At 44.5% G+C, this 19108-nt stretch overlaps 1 long non-coding RNA gene across 2 annotated transcripts in view; it reads right to left on the reverse strand.

Annotated features, from left to right (window-relative positions):
• The window catches only part of LOC129346868 (uncharacterized), a 32544-nt gene extending 14900 nt beyond the window's left edge, over positions 1–17644 (reverse strand). Inside the window, exons 1-2 of one of the 2 annotated variants that reach the window (XR_008599014.1) lie at positions 17538–17644; positions 10505–10587 (exon numbers count right to left, since the gene is read on the reverse strand). This is a non-coding gene — a long non-coding RNA (uncharacterized LOC129346868). Of the gene's footprint in view, positions 1–1735; positions 1818–10504; positions 10588–17537 lie in introns of those variants that run through there. The other variant, XR_008599013.1, reaches the window with a different exon arrangement.
• Positions 17645–19108: the final 1464 nt, after the last annotated feature.

The raw sequence follows: 19108 nt of genomic DNA on the forward strand, positions 1-19108 counted from the left end.
AGCAAGAGAAACTGGGGAGGAGGTGGAAATAGGAGACAAATGGCCTGTCCCGCCCAGATCTTGACCTCACTCGAGGGTGGAGGGATTGAGAGTAAAGACTGGACCTTAGTAGCACCAAGGCTCTAGAAATGACCTTAAAACTAAAAAGGGAAGGAACAGACATTCTTTTCTATGCCTCCCGGCTTCCTTGCTTTCCCTGTCATCCCTTATAACACCCATTCAACTCTGAGAGAGAGCAAGGGATAGCACTTTAGTCTACGGTCCCTATCCTTTTTCCAAAGTATCTCTCAGAACCGTTTGGGTACATTACAGCCTTCATAGCCACAGAAAAACCCTCCTCCTAGATAATTCACTTTCGTACAGTTTGTGGAAAGCCAGGAGAACGGGAGACCCAGTGGGGTAGAGCGTTTACAGGATCTGAGAGACCCAAGTTTGAATCTTCTCTCTACCATGGAAGCTTTCTGAATGACTTTGGGCCTGGCACACTCTCAGCTTAACCTGCCTCACAGGGTTGCTGTGAGGATAAAACAAGAGTCAACGAGAACACCTTGGGGAGGAAGGCAGGGTATAAATGAAATAAAGCTATAAGGATTGCTGTACAAGGACTGCAGGCTAGTTGACTGTGCATGAGGAGTTGACTGTGCATGAGGACAGTCACAGGCTGATCTCAAAGCTACCCGCATGGCTCGGCCACTTTACTATTAAATATTGTGACCCCATGTGATATTCACATGTTCCCCCAATGCCTTCGGAATGATCTCAAGTGTAAAGCTTATTTTAAAATAAGCAGGACCTTTAAAGACAGAGTCATATCCTCCTATAGATTCTCTGCCAATGTAAGCGAAATGGGACAATCTGCTTAAAAAGGTACATGTAGAAATGGCATCTGAGACTGTGAGAGTGGGGAGACAAAAGAAGGCAAAGGAATAGAGTTGTGTAGAAAACGAAAGACTCTTTGCAGGGGGCCTGTCTCTGGCTTCAAAATTAATACCTTTGAAACTGCCGGTATGAGGTATGGGGAGGTGCCGAGAGAGAGGGAGGGAGGGAGGGAGGGAGGGAGAGATTCATTCCTGAGAAAAATGCAAGGAGGCGAGTTGCCACCATGCCATGCCGCATGATAGGTTTCCAACACTATTTTCCTCTGGTTCAGAAATAAAGATCTTGGCTGCACAACAAAAGGTTTTTTCAAAGGAAAAGGACCTGGGGTGGGGGTGGCTAGGAGATATAATAAACAAAGCCATTACAATCTGTGCACATGGCAACCTCTGAACATGTACTTAAATCAGCCCCTTTTCAATTTTCAGCAAAAACCAGCCTGCAATAGGAGACACCCCCCCTCCATTGGACACAGTTAGTATTAGATTATGAAAACATTACAATGTAAAGCCCCACAAAAAGAGAAACTGAGCAGGAGAAAGCAGGCATGAGGATCTTAACATGCCTTTCTCCCTCTTACTATGAGAAATGTAAGGAGCGGCTTCTCATGCCAGGGGGAGGCTGAGCTTTCAGATGCCCAAAGCCTGCCGAGAGAGCAGTGCCCATCCTGTTGTAGCCACTCCAGATGAGAGAGAGGCAAAGGCAGGAGAAAAGCTTCCCATGCCAGGGGGTGAGTTTTCAGATGCCCCAAGCCTGCAGAGCCAGCACTGATCCGTCTGCCATTGCCCCTCTTCCTGGTCCCAAGTGACCCCTGCCCTCTCCAGCCCTGCCCCTGCACACCCTGTGCTTGAGCTCCTACCTCCAGACAGGCTCACATGTAGCCCAGCAATTCAAACCGCATTCAAAAGGCAAACGGCTCTAAGGCAGGGAGACAAACGTCCCAGAGAAAGCCCAGGCCCCGCCTCTCCTCTCCTACGGAGCCTGAGAGGAACCAAACTGCCTCCAGATGTGGGCGGGGCCTGCTAAGCCCACCAACTAGCAGGGAGAGAGAAAAGCTCAAACCACGTGCAGCTGCTGCTTCAGGAATTAAAGGGACAGTTTAGTGCGGTGCGGGGCTGGGAAAGCTCTTTAGCTTCTTGCCACAGCCCTGTTTCAAAAGACTGAAGGAACTGCTGCCCTCAACTTCCAGAGATCATCGCTGGCATTTTTAGACAAGCCCAATTTTACCCTAGAAAAAACTTTCAGAAGCCTGTGGAGGGTGTGAGTATGTGCTGTGCCTTCCTCCCCTGGAAGGGGGAATGCTGGAATAGATTTGCTATGTTTTGAAGGAGCCCTGTCACGTCCATCATTTTGATCATGTTTCTTTACACTACAAAGAGGCATTAAATAGCATGTCAGGCTAGGATCTGGGACTCCCAAGCGGAATTCCTGGGCCAGCCACACCATCTCAGCCTAACCTACCTGACAAGGTTGGGGCGGGGACAATGGAGGACAGGCAGGGTGGTATAGTGGTTAGTGTCATAGGACACACTGAACATTTTCTCACTGCTCTACTAGCATTCTGCATGAAAAAGAGCATTGCAAAAAGACTTCTCCCACTCAAGGCATGACAGAGAGGCAGTGTGGTACAGTAGTTAGTGCCCATTCCTCAGTTCTGCCAGGCTGCAAATCGCCACCCCCCCCCACAGGGGCTTTGGACATAATAAAAACTTATTGCATTAATAAATTCTCCCTCCACTCATGGCTTAATGAAGAGGCAGGGTTGTATAGTGGTTATTGTCCAAGGAAACGTTGAAAATTCTCTCACAGTTCTACTAGCATTCTGCATGCAAAAAAACTTTTCCACCCATGGCATAACAGAAAGGTAGTGTTGTACAGTGGTTAGTGTCCTTCCCTCAGTTCTGCCAGGCTGCAAATCTCCCCCCCCCCACACACACACAGGAGCTTTGGACATACTACAAACTTGTTGCAGGCAGGATTGTAGGAGGGACAGTTTTAGTGTGCAAGGACACACGGGAACTTAAACTCTCTGCTGTTCTAGCATTCTGGAAGAAAAGCAGCACTAAGAAATTCTTCCTCCATTAATGGCTGAATGAGGAGGCAGCTTGATATAATGGTTAGCGTCCAAGGACACATTGAAAATTTTCTCAGTGTTCTGCATGAAAAAGAGCATTACAAAAAGAATTTTCCTGCTCATGGCATAACAGAGAGTCAGTGTCGTACAGTGGTTAGTGTCCTTCCCTCAGTCCTGCCAGGCTGCATTTATCCCCCCCCCCCACACACACAGGGGATGTGCACACACTAAAAACATACTGAAGGCAGGATTTTAGGAGAGAAAGTTTTAGTTTGCAAGGAAACAAGGAACCTTAACTCACTGCTGTTCTAGCAGTTCGGAGGGTGTCCAAAGGCATACTCATGAGTGGAGGGAGCATTGATTAATGCTGCCTCTCTTACAGATTGCTAGAGCAGCAGTGAGATAAGTTTCAGTGTGCCCCTGCACACTAAAACTGTCTCTCACGGCTCTACTAGCATTCAGCATGAAAAAGAAGCATTGCAAAAAGGCTTCTCCCGCTCATGGCATAAGAGACAGGCAGTGTGGTACAGTGGTTAGTGTCCTTCCCTCACTGTCCCTCCCACAATCCTGCCTGCAGTAAGTTTTCAGTATGTCCAAACCCACTATGGGAGGGGAGAGAATTGCACCGTGGCAGAACTGAGGGAAGGACACTAACCACTGTACTACACTGCCTCTCTGTTATGCCATGAGTCTTTTTGCAATGCTCTTTTTCGCGCAGAATGCTAATAGAGCAGTAAGAGAGTGTTCAGTGTCTCCCTGGACACTAACCTGCCTCTTCACAAAGTTTTGCCTGCAATATGTTCTCAGTGTGTAAAAAGGCATATTCATGAGTGGAGGGAGCACTGATTAATGCTGCCTCTCTTACAGATTGCTAGAGCAGCAGTGAGATAAGTTTCAGTGTGCCCCTGCACACTAAAACTGTCTCTCACTGCTCTACTAGCATTCAGCATGAAAAAGAAGCATTGCAAAAAGGCTTTTCCCGCTCATGGCATAAGAGAGAGGCAGTGTGGTACAGTGGTTAGTGCACTTCCCTCACTGTCCCTCCCACAATCCTGCCTGCAGTAAGTTTTCAGTATGTCCAAACCCACTATGGGAGGGGAGAGAATTGCACCGTGGCAGAACTGAGGGAAGGACACTAACCACTGTACTACACTGCCTCTCTGTTATGCCATGAGTCTTTTTGCAATGCTCTTTTTCGCGCAGAATGCTAATAGAGCAGTGAGAGAGTGTTCAGTGTCTCCCTGGACACTAACCTGCCTCTTCACAAAGTTTTGCCTGCAATATGTTCTCAGTGCGTCCAAAGGCATACTCATGAGTGGAGGGAGCAATGATTAATGCTGCCTCTCTTACAGATTGCTAGAGCAGCAGTGAGATAAGTTTCAGTGTGCCCCTGCACACTAAAAATGTCTCTCACTGCTCTACTAGCATTCAGCATGAAAAAGAATTATTGCAAAAAGGCTTCTCCGGCTCATGGCATAAGAGAGAGGCAGTGTGGTACAGTAGTTAGTGTCCTTCCCTCACTGTCCCTCCCACAATCCTGCCTGCAGTAAGTTTTCAGTATGTCCAAACCCATTATGGGAGGGGAGAGAATTGCACCGTGGCAGAACTGAGGGAAGGACACTAACCACTGTACTACACTGCCTCTCTGTTATGCCATGAGTCTTTTTGCAATGCTCTTTTTCGCGCAGAATGCTAATAGAGCAGTGAGAGAGTGTTCAGTGTCTCCCTGGACACTAACCTGCCTCATCACAAAGTTTTGCCTGCAATATGTTCTGAGTGCGTCCAAAGGCATACTCATGAGTGGAGGGAGCACTGATTAATGCTGCCTCTCTTACAGATTGCTAGAGCAGCAGTGAGATAAGTTTCAGTGTGCCCCTGCACACTAAAACTGTCTCTCACGGCTCTACTAGCATTCAGCATGAAAAAGAAGCATTGCAAAAAGGCTTCTCCGGCTCATGGCATAAGAGAGAGGCAGTGTGGTACAGTGGTTAGTGTCCTTCCCTCACTGTCCCTCCCACAATCCTGCCTGCAGTAAGTTTTCAGTATGTCCAAACCCACTATGGGAGTGGAGAGAATTGCACCGTGGCAGAACTGTGGGAAGGACACTAACCACTGTACTACACTGCCTCTCTGTTATGCCATGAGTCTTTTTGCAATGCTCTTTTTCGCGCAGAATGCTAATAGAGCAGTGAGAGAGTGTTCAGTGTCTCCCTGGACACTAACCTGCCTCTTCACAAAGTTTTGCCTGCAATATGTTCTCAGTGTGTAAAAAGGCATATTCATGAGTGGAGGGAGCACTGATTAATGCTGCCTCTCTTACAGATTGCTAGAGCAGCAGTGAGATAAGTTTCAGTGTGCCCCTGCACACTAAAACTGTCTCTCACTGCTCTACTAGCATTCAGCATGAAAAAGAAGCATTGCAAAAAGGCTTCTCCCGCTCATGGCATAAGAGAGAGGCAGTGTGGTACAGTGGTTAGTGCCCTTCACTCACTGTCCCTCCCACAATCCTGCCTGCAGTAAGTTTTCAGTATGTCCAAACCCACTATGGGAGGGGAGAGAATTGCACCGTGGCTGAACTGAGGGAAGGACACTAACCACTGTACTACACTGCCTCTCTGTTATGCCATGAGTCTTTTTGCAATGCTCTTTTTCGCGCAGAATGCTAATAGAGCAGTGAGAGAGTGTTCAGTGTCTCCCTGGACACTAACCTGCCTCTTCACAAAGTTTTGCCTGCAATATGTTCTCAGTGTGTAAAAAGGCATATTCATGAGTGGAGGGAACACTGATTAATGCTGCCTCTCTTACAGATTGCTAGAGCAGCAGTGAGATAAGTTTCAGTGTGCCCCTGCACACTAAAACTGTCTCTCACTGCTCTACTAGCATTCAACATGAAAAAGAAGCATTGCAAAAAGGCTTCTCCCGCTCATGGCATAAGAGAGAGGCAGTGTGGTACAGTGGTTAGTGCCCTTCACTCACTGTCCCTCCCACAATCCTGCCTGCAGTAAGTTTTCAGTATGTCCAAACCCACTATGGGAGGGGAGAGAATTGCACCGTGGCTGAACTGAGGGAAGGACACTAACCACTGTACTACACTGCCTCTCTGTTATGCCATGAGTCTTTTTGCAATGCTCTTTTTCGCGCAGAATGCTAATAGAGCAGTGAGAGAGTGTTCAGTGTCTCCCTGGACACTAACCTGCCTCTTCACAAAGTTTTGCCTGCAATAAGTTCTGAGTGCGTCCAAAGGCATACTCACGAGTGGAGGGATAACTGATTAATGCTGCCTCTCTTACAGATTGCTAGAGCAGCAGTGAGATAAGTTTCAGTGTGCAGCTGCACACTAAAACTGTCTCTCACTGCTCTACTAGCATTCAGCATGAAAAAGAAGCATTGCAAAAAGGCTTCTCCCGCTCATGGCATAAGAGACAGGCAGTGTGGTACAGTGGTTAGTGTCCTTCCCTCACTGTCCCTCCCACAATCCTGCCTGCAGTAAGTTTTCAGTATGTCCAAACCCATTATGGGAGGGGAGAGAATTGCACCGTGGCAGAACTGAGGGAAGGACACTAACCACTGTACTACACTGCCTCTCTGTTATGCCATGAGTCTTTTTGCAATGCTCTTTTTCGCGCAGAATGCTAATAGAGCAGTGAGAGAGTGTTCAGTGTCTCCCTGGACACTAACCTGCCTTTTCACAAAGTTTTGCCTGCAATATGTTCTGAGTGCGTCCAAAGGCATACTCATGAGTGGAGGGAGCACCGATTAATGCTGCCTCTCTTACAGATTGCTAGAGCAGCAGTGAGATATGTTTCAGTGTGCCCCTGCACACTAAAACTGTCTCTCACTGCTCTACTAGCATTCAGCATGAAAAAGAAGCATTGCAAAAAGGCTTCTCCCGCTCGTGGCATAAGAGACAGGCAGTGTGGTACAGTGGTTAGTGCCCTTCCTTCACTGTCCCTCCCACAATCCTGCCTGCAGTAAGTTTTCAGTATGTCCAAACCCACTATGGGAGGGGAGAGAATTGCACCGTGGCAGAACTGAGGGAAGTACACTAACAACTGTACTACACTGCCTCTCTGTTATGCCATGAGTCTTTTTGCAATTCTCTTTTTTGCGCAGAATGCAAATAGAGCAGTGAGAGAGTGTTCAGTGTCTCCCTCGACACTAACCTGCCTCTTCACAAAGTTTTGCCTGCAATATGTTCTGAGTGCGTCCAAAGGCATACTCATGAGTGGAGGGAGCACTGATTAATGCTGCCTCTCTTACAGATAGCTAGAGCAGCAGTGAGATAAGTTTCAGTGTGCCCCTGCACACTAAAACTGTCTCCCACTGCTCTACTAGCATTCAGCATGAAAAAGGAGCATTGCAAAAAGGCTTCTCCGGCTCAAGGCATAAGAGACAGGCAGTGTGGTACAGTGGTTAGTGTCCTTCCCTCACTGTCCCTCCCACAATCCTGCCTGCAGTAAGTTTTCAGTATGTCCAAACCCACTATGGGAGGGGAGAGAATTGCACCGTGGCAGAACTGTGGGAAGGACACTAACCACTGTACTACACTGCCTCTCTGTTATGCCATGAGTCTTTTTGCAATGCTCTTTTTCGCGCAGAATGCTAATAGAGCAGTGAGAGAGTGTTCAGTGTCTCCCTCGACACTAACCTGCCTCTTCACAAAGTTTTGCCTGCAATATGTTCTGAGTGCGTCCAAAGGCATACTCATGAGTGGAGGGAGCACTGATTAATGCTGCCTCTCTTACAGATAGCTAGAGCAGCAGTGAGATAAGTTTCAGTGTGCCCCTGCACACTAAAACTGTCTCCCACTGCTCTACTAGCATTCAGCATGAAAAAGGAGCATTGCAAAAAGGCTTCTCCGGCTCAAGGCATAAGAGACAGGCAGTGTGGTACAGTGGTTAGTGTCCTTCCCTCACTGTCCCTCCCACAATCCTGCCTGCAGTAAGTTTTCAGTATGTCCAAACCCACTATGGGAGGGGAGAGAATTGCACCGTGGCAGAACTGTGGGAAGGACACTAACCACTGTACTACACTGCCTCTCTGTTATGCCATGAGTCTTTTTGCAATGCTCTTTTTCGCGCAGAATGCTAATAGAGCAGTGAGAGAGTGTTCAGTGTCTCCCTGGACACTAACCTGCCTCTTCACAAAGTTTTGCCTGCAATATGTTCTCAGTGTGTAAAAAGGCATATTCATGAGTGAAGGGAGCACTGATTAATGCTGCCTCTCTTACAGATTGCTAGAGCAGCAGTGAGATAAGTTTCAGTGTGCCCCTGCACACTAAAAATGTCTCTCACTGCTCTACTAGCATTCAGCATGAAAAAGAAGCATTGCAAAAAGGCTTCTCCCGCTCATGGCATAAGAGAGAGGCAGTGTGGTACAGTGGTTAGTGCCCTTCCCTCACTGTCCCTCCCACAATCCTGCCTGCAGTAAGTTTTCAGTATGTCCAAACCCACTATGGGAGGGGAGAGAATTGCACCGTGGCAGAACTGAGGGAAGGACACTAACCACTGTACTACACTGCCTCTCTGTTATGCCATGGGTCTTTTTGCAATGCTCTTTTTCGCGCAGAATGCTAATAGAGCAGTGAGAGAGTGTTCAGTGTCTCCCTGGACACTAACCTGCCTCTTCACAAAGTTTTGCCTGCAATATGTTCTGAGTGCGTCCAAAGGCATACTCATGAGTGGAGGGAGCACTGATTAATGCTGCCTCTCTTACAGATTGCTAGAGCAGCAGTGAGATAAGTTTCAGGGTGTCCCTGCACACTAAAACTGTCTCTCACTGCTCTACTAGCATTCAGCATGAAAAAGAAGCATTGCAAAAAGGCTTCTCCCGCTCATGGCATAGGAGAGAGGCAGTGTGGTACAGTGGTTAGTGCCCTTCCCTCACTGTCCCTCCCGCAATCCTGCCTGCAGTAAGTTTTCAGTATGTCCAAACCCACTATGGGAGGGGAGAGAATTGCACCGTGGCAGAACTGAGGGAAGGACACTAACCACTGTACTACACTGCCTCTCTGTTATGCCATGAGTCTTTTTGCAATGCTCTTTTTCGCGCAGAATGCTAATAGAGCAGTGAGAGAGTGTTCAGTGTCTCCCTGGACACTAACCTGCCTCTTCACAAAGTTTTGCCTGCAATATGTTCTCAGTGTGTAAAAAGGCATATTCATGAGTGGAGGGAGCACTGATTAATGCTGCCTCTCTTACAGATTGCTATAGCAGCAGTGAGATAAGTTTCAGGGTGTCCCTGCACACTAAAACTGCCTCTCACTGCTCTACTCGCATTCAGCATGAAAAAGAAGCAAACTGTAAAGCTTAGATAAAATCCAAACTGAAACATAGCAATAAACTCATTAAAAATAAACAGCTGCAGGCAATCAATCAAAAGCTGGAGACTCAAAAAAATCACTATACAGGACACGGCCTAATACCACTGGGAATGTTGTTTGGACCATCTTCCCCCTCTATTTTTTCTTTGGACAGCCTCACAACCATCAGATGAAATCACAATGTCTCTGCTTAAGACTGTTGTCCAAGCAGAGGGTCTTTTGGACAGTCTGAGCAGCAGACACACCTCGCTCAGCACACCTTGCTTTGAACCTTATTTCAAAGAACAGAAGTGAAACAGGGTGCTCTAAAAAGTGGCACTTACTGAAGTGGAATCATTGCACTTGAGCTTCTTGATCAAAATCGTTACTGGGAAGATTTTTATAGCGTTTTCATATAACTCTTAAAGCAGACTACAAAATCCATTAAAATGCAAATTAGCAAAAATGCCTTCCTCCACAATATCTACATGAAATCAGGTTCAAATCATCTAAGCAGAGGCTAAATGGCCCTCTGACAGCAATGCTGATTCTATGAACCAAAGCAGAGCATGAGGGGGAGGGCAGGAAGGGTTGCATCAGTGCATAGTTCTCGTGGCCCTTTCTTACATGCCCAGGGAGATGTCAATCACCATTTGGGAGTCAAGAAGCAATTTTCTCCAAGCCAGTTTGGCCAGGAATCCAGGATGTTTTTTGCCGTCTTCTGGGCATGGAGCAGGGTTCACTCGGGGTGTAGGAGGGTTAGTTGTGAACTTCCTGCATTACGCAAGGGGTTGGACTAGATGACCCTGGAGATCCCTTCCAACTTCCTCCAAGCAGCAAGAAATATTTGTATTCGTATGTGGTAGGGTGCTTTCATTGTCAAAACCAGAATTGTCTAGAATAAAAATAACATTGTGGGTAAAACTTTCAATTTAATCATGGCTCCTTTTCCCCCAAAATTGACAAGTTGATTTTCTCCCATCTCACTAGATCGCTTATAATTTCATTCCAGTTCTTAATATAATTATTTTGATACAACATACAATTCATATTTTCAAAACAATACCCAAATATTTTACTTTTTTCTCAATTCCAACTCAGCCATTCTCTCAAGTTCTATTCAAATATTTGTATTGAAGAATGGAGAGCGCATCACTATCATATCTGTATCTTCATTTCATATACACTTTTATATAAATTATTACACTGATCAAGGAGAAAGTGCTTAAGTAAAAAGACAGCAAAGTATTTACCGACTCCATGGCTGAAAGTAGCAGTTAGCAGGCCGTGGATAAAATCCAAAAGGACGTCCCCTCCTCCAACCAAGTTCTGTATCCTGAAAGGCAAAAGTTAGCTGGTATAAATATTAAGACTTGTAGGCCGACCCTCGGGGTGGGGGGGGGAGCATGTTAAAATTACTCTGCCTGATAAATCCATAAAAATCTCTTCTGAATTCTATTCTTGCGGTGCTTTGCTATTTCGACAGCCCATTATTAGGACGGGTAGAAAAACACTGCCAAGAGGGAGTGTAATTAAAGTGTCATAAATATATATTAGTGATAGAAAAGGGTTTCCTGGCTCGAGGCCTGACCACAGGTCCCTTCACAAATGACCGCAATCTCACTGTCACGGTTGTGCTCCTACCTCCAAGATGCAATTTCTTCTCAGAAAAGGGTTCAGATTCAAAAACAGAGAAGAGTGCAAATAATAGTTGACAAAATCCTGTCAAAAATCCAGGCTAAAATGAAGACATTTGCCTTCCTTGTTTGGGGCAGAGAGCATTTAAAAACAAAAAACATTGCCATTTAATTTGCACAAACCCTTGCAATGATGCTGATTGCAATAACACAGTAGGCTGCAATAAGTTTTACAAGACCAGAAAATTGGACACAATGCTCACAAGAATCAAGAGAAAGGGATACAATTTCTCCTACAAAGAAAAAAAATTACCACTGCAAATAAACTTTGAATTTATTTACTGTCCAAGTTTAAAAACACAAGCAGTAACCGATGCTATCAACCCAAGTTGGTGCTTACAAATGTGCGTTATGTGCCATCAAGTCACTTCCGACCGATGGCAACCCTATGAAGGAAGGACCTCCAAAACGTACTATTGTTAATTGAGTTGGTCAGATCTTGCAAACTAGTGGAAGAGGCTTCCTTTATTGAGCCAAGCCATTTCCTTTTAGTTCTTCCTCTTCTCCCACTGTCTTGCACATTCCCTAGCATTACTGCATTTTCCAGTGAGTCTTTCTTCTTAATTGTACCTACTTTACAACTATCCCATACTAGCCATTCACTACAAACAGTAAGAGGAGAAATAAAATACCCCCTCCTTTTAAAATATTACCCTTATAGATTTAAAAAAAACCTAACCACTACCAAAAAGAATATCTGCTGTCTGCTTTTACTATTCTAGAAGAAGCAGAGAAGCCAGCTGTTAAGTAAAAAAAGCCAACACTAACTTATAAAAGGAAAAGATTTGTGCATTTGAAAGCTACATGTACAATCTTTACTAGAGAAAGAATGCAGGAAAAATTACATTTGAGCAATGCAATAATTAGGGCTACGGAATGGTCTGAAGGTACCTGATGCAGTTCTGTTGCAGGTTTAGTTTGGCAAGAACCCTTGGAAGGGAGAACACGTGTGACCCCTACGTAATCCTCCAAGGAAAGCATTAAATTTGACAAAAACAATACAAGTGAGAGTCCCCATCTTCAGAGGCAAGCATTCATATGCTCACTAAGCTACAAAGCTCTGAGAAATTAGCTTCAATTGTGCATCTTGATAGTGAAACCACCATCAATGCTGTAGAGCAAGAATTGTAAAGTACTTTGTACAGCTAGACATTTAAACAATAAAGAGGTTTGATGCTTTCAGAGAGACAATGAACAACATATCCTTCCCCAAACCAGCTATGCCATTTAGCCAAGGAAGAATTCTCTCGGGTTTGAAAAATAACTAGTTTTCTTGTAACTATGGGTGGAAACCACTGCATGGCAATGTCTGTGTATTTGCCTAATTCCAACCACGTCATATATGCCAGTACAACAGAGTCAAGAGCATTGATAAAATATGAAATTGAACTCACGTGCTGCAATGCATACAAGCTGATCTCGACAGCAGAAGGATAAAAACTATGCCAAGCCAAGTACAGAACAGTACATTTTACAAAAAACAAAGCAACATGCATTTTTAATGTTGCACTTCTATTTCTGTTAGCTGCCGGGGGGATCTTTTGTGGTTCTAAAGAGAAAGCAGGCTGTGTGCCATATTGAGAAGAAAACAGAGCAGGTAAAACAACACATTTGATCATGCCAACCAGGCACAACCAGTTTGTGGTATTGGTTAAGCGTGTGGATTTGGTTCCACTTGAAGCCAGCTGGGTGACCTTGGGTCAGTCACAGCTCTTTCAGAGCTCTCTCAGCACCACCTACCTCACAGGGCGATTGTTGTGGGGACAATAGCAACATACTTTGTACACCGCTCTGAGTGGTGTAAAGTTGTCCTGAGGGGTGGTATATAAATCCTATGTTATTGTTATTGTTGTTGTTGTTATACAGGCTTACAAAGATTACAGAACTTGCAAAAATTACACTTTTTAAGGCACAATTTTTAAGTCTCCGCCACTCTTCTTTGATTGTTGTGTTGTATATTCCCCTAACTCATGAGGTTATCTTGCTTTACCTTCACAACAACGCTGTGAGGTAATAAAGACAAGGAGTGATTCTCCCCAAGGTCTATAGTGAGCCCAATATAGTGCCTTAATATAAATTTGAATTCAGGTCTTCACAGTCAAATATTCTATGCCTGTATTTTTAAATTCTTCTATGAGCTTCTGAAAGGATTTGAGTTAAGCTCTTAGTTACACAAAACTTCAGTCTATGACATCTGAACAGTACGAGGTGCTCACAACTCAAGAAGTTTAACGTCACTGGGTTGGCACATCAATGCTGGGCTGTTAGTCACCATTCTAGTATTAAGAACTGATATTTTATTCTGCAGTCCCAGATCCCATTTATGCATGTATTTTCAAAAGATGTAGGGCAGAAAATTTTGTGGTATTTAGTTTTCTACAGCAAATTTTCCATGACTAAAGATTCATTGTTTCATCAAACTAACAACAGTGAACGAATGCCACTGCCAACACAGTATTAAGCAAGTTCGGCAGTGTCCAAGTTGAGATTAATGTTTCTACATGACTATCCCTAGAAAGAATGTATGAGTGTGTACAGGTATGTTTTATTGACTTGAAAATGGGGCGCAGTGGCACAAACGCATACAATAATCCAAATTAAAAAATCAAGTTTTTAAACTGGCTGCTGCACAAGTCAAATCAAAACTGAAATTCAGATTTTTATCTATGTCTCATCTCACATGGCAAATGGGATACTTCGATCACCGACCTGATATGGAACTAACAAGCAATGCGAATGATGCTGAGGAGGGTGAGAGTCCAACAGAGGCCTCCCTACAAGACGGTTGCATTCTGTTGAAACAGATGAGTAGGAAACTTTTTATGCTCGTTTTGTGGTGTGCTAAAGTTAGTGTTAATCAATTTTAGCACGCCCCAAATCAATCAATTTTTTTCAAAGATTTAAACAATGTAACAGAAGTGCATGCAATATTGCCTTAAACTTTACAAGTATTACTCGAATAACAATAATTTCCAGATAAAGTTTGAATGTAAATGTAAAAAATAAAACACACTGTTTTTTTCCATAATCAAATATTTCAGTTCAAGAATTTGTTGCTAGGGGGCATAAAATGAACATGGGGTATATTTAAAGGTTTACTAAATGAAAGTCAAAACAAATGTGCTAAAACAGATCACATTCTGTTTAGAGCATCCAAATGTTTTGCAGAGAAATTCTGGAAATGTTTTATTTTCAGAAATCCCGCATCTTTTTCCCCCCTCTCACTCAGGACAATGTTTTCACACTTTACAATGCTTCCTTGCCAGGTCTGAGAACGAATGCTGCTGGGACACCTGGAACGGTGTGCATACTGGTGGTGGTGGACAGCGCTAGCAATTCGTAGCTGACTGATGGTGCTGGAGTCTGCATAGTGATTTAGGTCTTCTTTGGAAGTCTCTCACCCAATTAGTAACCGAGGCTAACCCTGCTGAATGTCCAAGATCTGAAGAGGTGGGGCTTGCCTGCGCTATCCATGTCAAGGTACCATACATATTACTCACATTTATTGGGGGGGGGGAACAGTAACTCTCTGTAGTATTGTGGGTCAGGACAGTGTTTCAAACATGGTTGACAGTCTTTACCGAACAGCCACGTTTGCTGAACAAATCTATACATGTCCTGGATCTACAGCACATTGTAATGGGAGCTTTTGCTCACATTTTATCTGCAAGCCTGAATCAAGGCCATATATGACACCGCTTGGTATTTTTTAGTAGAAATTAGCTCTTTTCAAAATTTACTTACAAACTACGTCCTCCAAAGGGTCTTATTTTCTGACCGCCTCCAATGCTTAGCAGCTCTAATATGGACTCTGAAATTAAAGAACTAGGAGGCACTTTCTTCACCAGCACCACCAACAGTGAGGTTATTAACTAGAACAGAGGATATTTGAGGAAAGAGAAATGCGCCTTGTGTGTCTTACTTAATGGTGTCCAGTTTTAAGAAAACATCAACAAGTAAAACAAATTAATTGCTCAAAGCTTCACACCAGTCCACCTTAGCCAAGAACTCAGAAGGCACACCCCAGAAGGTCACTGAGCACCCAATCTTCCCCCTTAGCTTGGCCTCTCTCTGCAGATCAAGACAGCCACGAGCTGATCAGTGTTGGCCACCTGATTTCCCCATCGTGGAACACATTCAGATGCTTTGGTTAGGGCTGCTGAGTCCCACGAACAGTCACTGCCTGGCACATGTGTCAACCTGTCCCACACTGAACACCACTGCCCTAACACAGAGACCAAAATAATCAATGGATGTCAAACAGGCACACACAACGCCCCCATTAACAAGCAGCCTAGGATTTATACAACACAAGGCAGAATTAAAAACATATAACACCAAACCACCCTTTGGTCAAGCTTCTCTGACAAGTCTGAAGAGTCTCACATGGAAGCCTTTTTAGGCTGAAGTTCACTGCCTTTCCAGCATACCGCATGTGCTTTGCTCCACTTCTCCCCTCCCCCCACTCAACACCAGAGAATATAATGGCCTTTAAACCAATCAGGGATATTTGCAAGCTTCACAAAAAAGAATTTAGTAACATGCAGTGGCCTGGTCAGCTTTTGCCTCCAAAGCTAACTCCCATTACTCTAAATGAACCCTCAAAGCAGCACACACCCATGAACCTGAACACTACGGGGAGCCCTAAAAAGAAGGCTTGCCTAAGCAAGACACGTGGCAGCACCTTGGTGATAGTAGACAAAAAGGAGAACACTCTCACATTCCTGACAAGGCAACAAGAGCAAACCACACTCAGGTCCTGAATGTTAAATTCATTTAAATATTGCATAAAACCAATTCTCTAGAAGGATTTATCCCTAAAAGGGCAAGGGAAATATAAAACTAAAATTCTTCCATTACTCGTATTGCTTTGAATTAAAAAGAGGAGGTAGACACAGCTTGCTTGTGTACATGAGTAGACAAAGCATTTGCAGTTCAATGACCTGGAAAAATGCTCACATGTGGCTCACAGCCACAACTCTGTCTTTGGGTGCTACAACTCTGAAGATGCCAGCCACAGCTGCTGGCGAAACGTCAGGAACTACAATGCCAAGACCACAGCTATACAGCCCGAAAAATCCACAACAACCATCATTCTCCGGCCGTGAAAGCCTTCGACCACAATTCAGTGTTTGCACAAAATGAAGCACTGACGTCTGGACTAAATGAAGCTCCTCCCTCTAAATCAAGCCTTCCAAGCCACTTTTTTATCAATAGAAAATTGTCTCAAAATAGCCTCTTCATTCTTGAGAAAGAAATCCTGATTTAGCATGATGCTCTGAACAATTATACTGCATTGAAATTGGATGGTCTAGCTGTTTTGCTGCCACAAACTAACAAGGCAAACTCCTTTGAAGCCTCACACAAGCCAACTGATCCCAACACCAAAAGGAGATGTTTACCAGTGCAATCCTACACAGAGTTACACCGGTCTAAGCCCATTGAAGTCAATGGCCTTAGACTGGAGTAACTCTCCATAGGATTGCACTGTACATTTACTAGCAAAGGAATGTTTTGGTTGCACCCTCCCTCTCTCCCCCCCCCAATTGCATCTTCTCTCTCCTCCCCTCCTCTTCTATATTTGACCAGTTTCTGTACCATGCATCTGACGAAAAGAACTTGATTCTCGAAAGCTTATGCTACAATAAACTTGGTTACTCTTAAAGGTGCTACTGGACTCTTTTTGATTTTCCTTTAAATCAAGCCTTCCAAGCCACTTTTCACTCTTCATTCTTGAGAAAGAAATCCTGATTTAGCATGATGCTCTGAACAATTATTTTTTTTCCTTTTTTTCCTTTTACAATGAGATGCCCAAGCCTTGAGAAAACTTTGAAGCAAATATTCTTTAAGAAAAGCTGGAAGTGATTTGCTTAAGGCCACTTAGTCTTTAATATCCAATTTTCTGCCAATATTGGCTCCCAAAGCTATCTACAATAATTAAAATCCACCACAAAGATAAAATGTATTAGTAAATCGACACCTGTTTGGGGCATGTTCTGAATGCCCTCCTCCTTGAGGCTTGTCTGGCACCTGCTTCACTTTCTTTTAGGCGTCAGGCTAAAACACACAAGTTTGTCCATGCTTTTTAAGGGGTGGGTAGGTGGGTGGGTTTGCCAGATTTTTAATGGTCTGATTCTGCTTTATGGATAGGTCTTATGCTGCTTATGTCCAGTGGCTGGCTTTTAATGGCTTGTTGGAATATTAGGGTGATTTTACTGGTGAGCTGCCTCGAGCAGGACTCTGAAGAGGCGGCACAGAAACCTTGTAAATAAATGAAATTCTGCATACATTTAAAATACTACATTGACAGTAGCACTACATGCTATTGCAACATTTATGCCATTTAGGAGGATGGGAATGTCACAAATCCCAAAGAGCCAACAACACCCAACGAGTTGGGAATCTCTAGTCTGACCAAACAACTCTCCACCCATCACTTCCAAAGAGATGCAAGCAAAAACTCATCATTTTTCAACTGTGGAGTTAACCCCAAGAGGTTTCTAGCACACAAGAGGCATGCATGGCTCTGACAGAACCCCAAGCAAGGGAGATGCTTCAGGATGTGAAATTGAAAGAGTGAGTTACATACCGAGGTTGTACCAGACGCTCATCTCACCGGTGAGGGTTCTTGCTGTAATAATGGTTTGCCTCTCCTGCAAAGTCATCCAATTCCATTTTGCAATGCAGCTTCATGTGGAATTTTAGATCATGATCTTCATCCCAGGCTCTTACTTTGATTCTGTCAATGGAGATATGGCACTCATTGAAAACGACACACAAGGAAAAAGACTGTGGTTCCAAGACACTGCAGCCACAAGGGCAAGAGCACAACACCCCCTCAGACCAACAGTGTCAGAGTACCCCAAACGTGGGCTGAACTGTTCGGCCTGGATGTCAAAGGCCGTCTAGAAGAAAAAACCTCTCACATTTTAAACTCTGTCCTTCCTGCCAGGGGCCCAGGGCAGCACACACAATTTGCTAAACCAGATTTGGTATGGGCAACGTCTTCTTTGCCTTATAGGCAGGTTAAGCAGACAACAAAGAACTAGCCAGTGAGCCCCTGGGCCCATGGTGTATCTCACAGAGCTGTTGTGCAGAAGAAACAGAGGAGAACAACGTATGCTGCTTTGGGCCTCCAATGGGGAGAATGGTGAGATATAAATGAAACAAACAAACTCATGGAGCAGGGTAGCAGGGAGAATAAAATGTTTAGGCAAATGCCTTGGGCCCTGACCAGGATGGCCTAGGCTAGCCTAGTCCCAGAAGCTGAGCAACACTGCCCTGGTCTATTACATGGCTGGGAGACCACCGAGGAAGTCTTAGGTCGCTACACAGAGACAGGCAATGGCAAACCACCACTGTCCACCTCTTGACTTGAGAACTCTATGAGGGTTTGCTGTCTGTCAGCTCTGCACTTCCCACTCAGTGACTTGGAGACAGAACCGAAAGCTCATGAAGTGATCCTGTGCACCTCTGCAAAGAGAAAGTGAAAGGCTTCTTGGGGAGGACGTGGGATAGCCAGGGGCTTTCAAGTACCTGTTCAAAAGCAACTGCCATAAAGCCACAGCTACGCTATTCTATGACATTGCTTTGTTTTCTTACAGGAACTCAGCAGGTGGCCTGGAGTCAGCTGCTCCACTGGGGCCCACCTCCCCAGCTGTATTGTGGGGACAATAATATACCGACTTTGTTCACTGCTCTCTAAGCAGGCACCAATCTGTCCAGAAGGACACTACATGAGCACACTGCTGTTGTTGCTGTAGTTACCTCTACTTCGTGCATAATTTTTAAAACCTCCATCATGTCCCCCTTGACTTCTCTCTTTTAAAAAATCATTCCTTATCATGGGAAATAGTTGTCTGTGCTGCTTGTAGATGAACTGAAGTTCATCTGGGTGGGCCAGTAAACATCTGAGTAAAAATGTCACATTCCCTCATTAGAACACTGAAAAAGGCAGAAAAACCCTGAAAGCCAACGAGAGGACACAATTTTGCCCACAAGCAAGGGGTGCTGAGCAGTAACCAGCATTGACCGGATGGCCCTTTAGGAATTTGGAAGGGAACTTGATACAAGTGAAAGCTTGAGCAGCAATCCTTGGTGCCCAGCAGCTTGTTAGGGTCAGGTTTAATAATCATGAAAAAGGCTCATAAACAGACAGCA

Source organism: Eublepharis macularius, unplaced genomic scaffold, assembly GCF_028583425.1.
Source record: "Eublepharis macularius isolate TG4126 unplaced genomic scaffold, MPM_Emac_v1.0 Eublepharis_27, whole genome shotgun sequence".
Taxonomy (NCBI): Eukaryota; Metazoa; Chordata; class Lepidosauria; order Squamata; family Eublepharidae; genus Eublepharis; species Eublepharis macularius.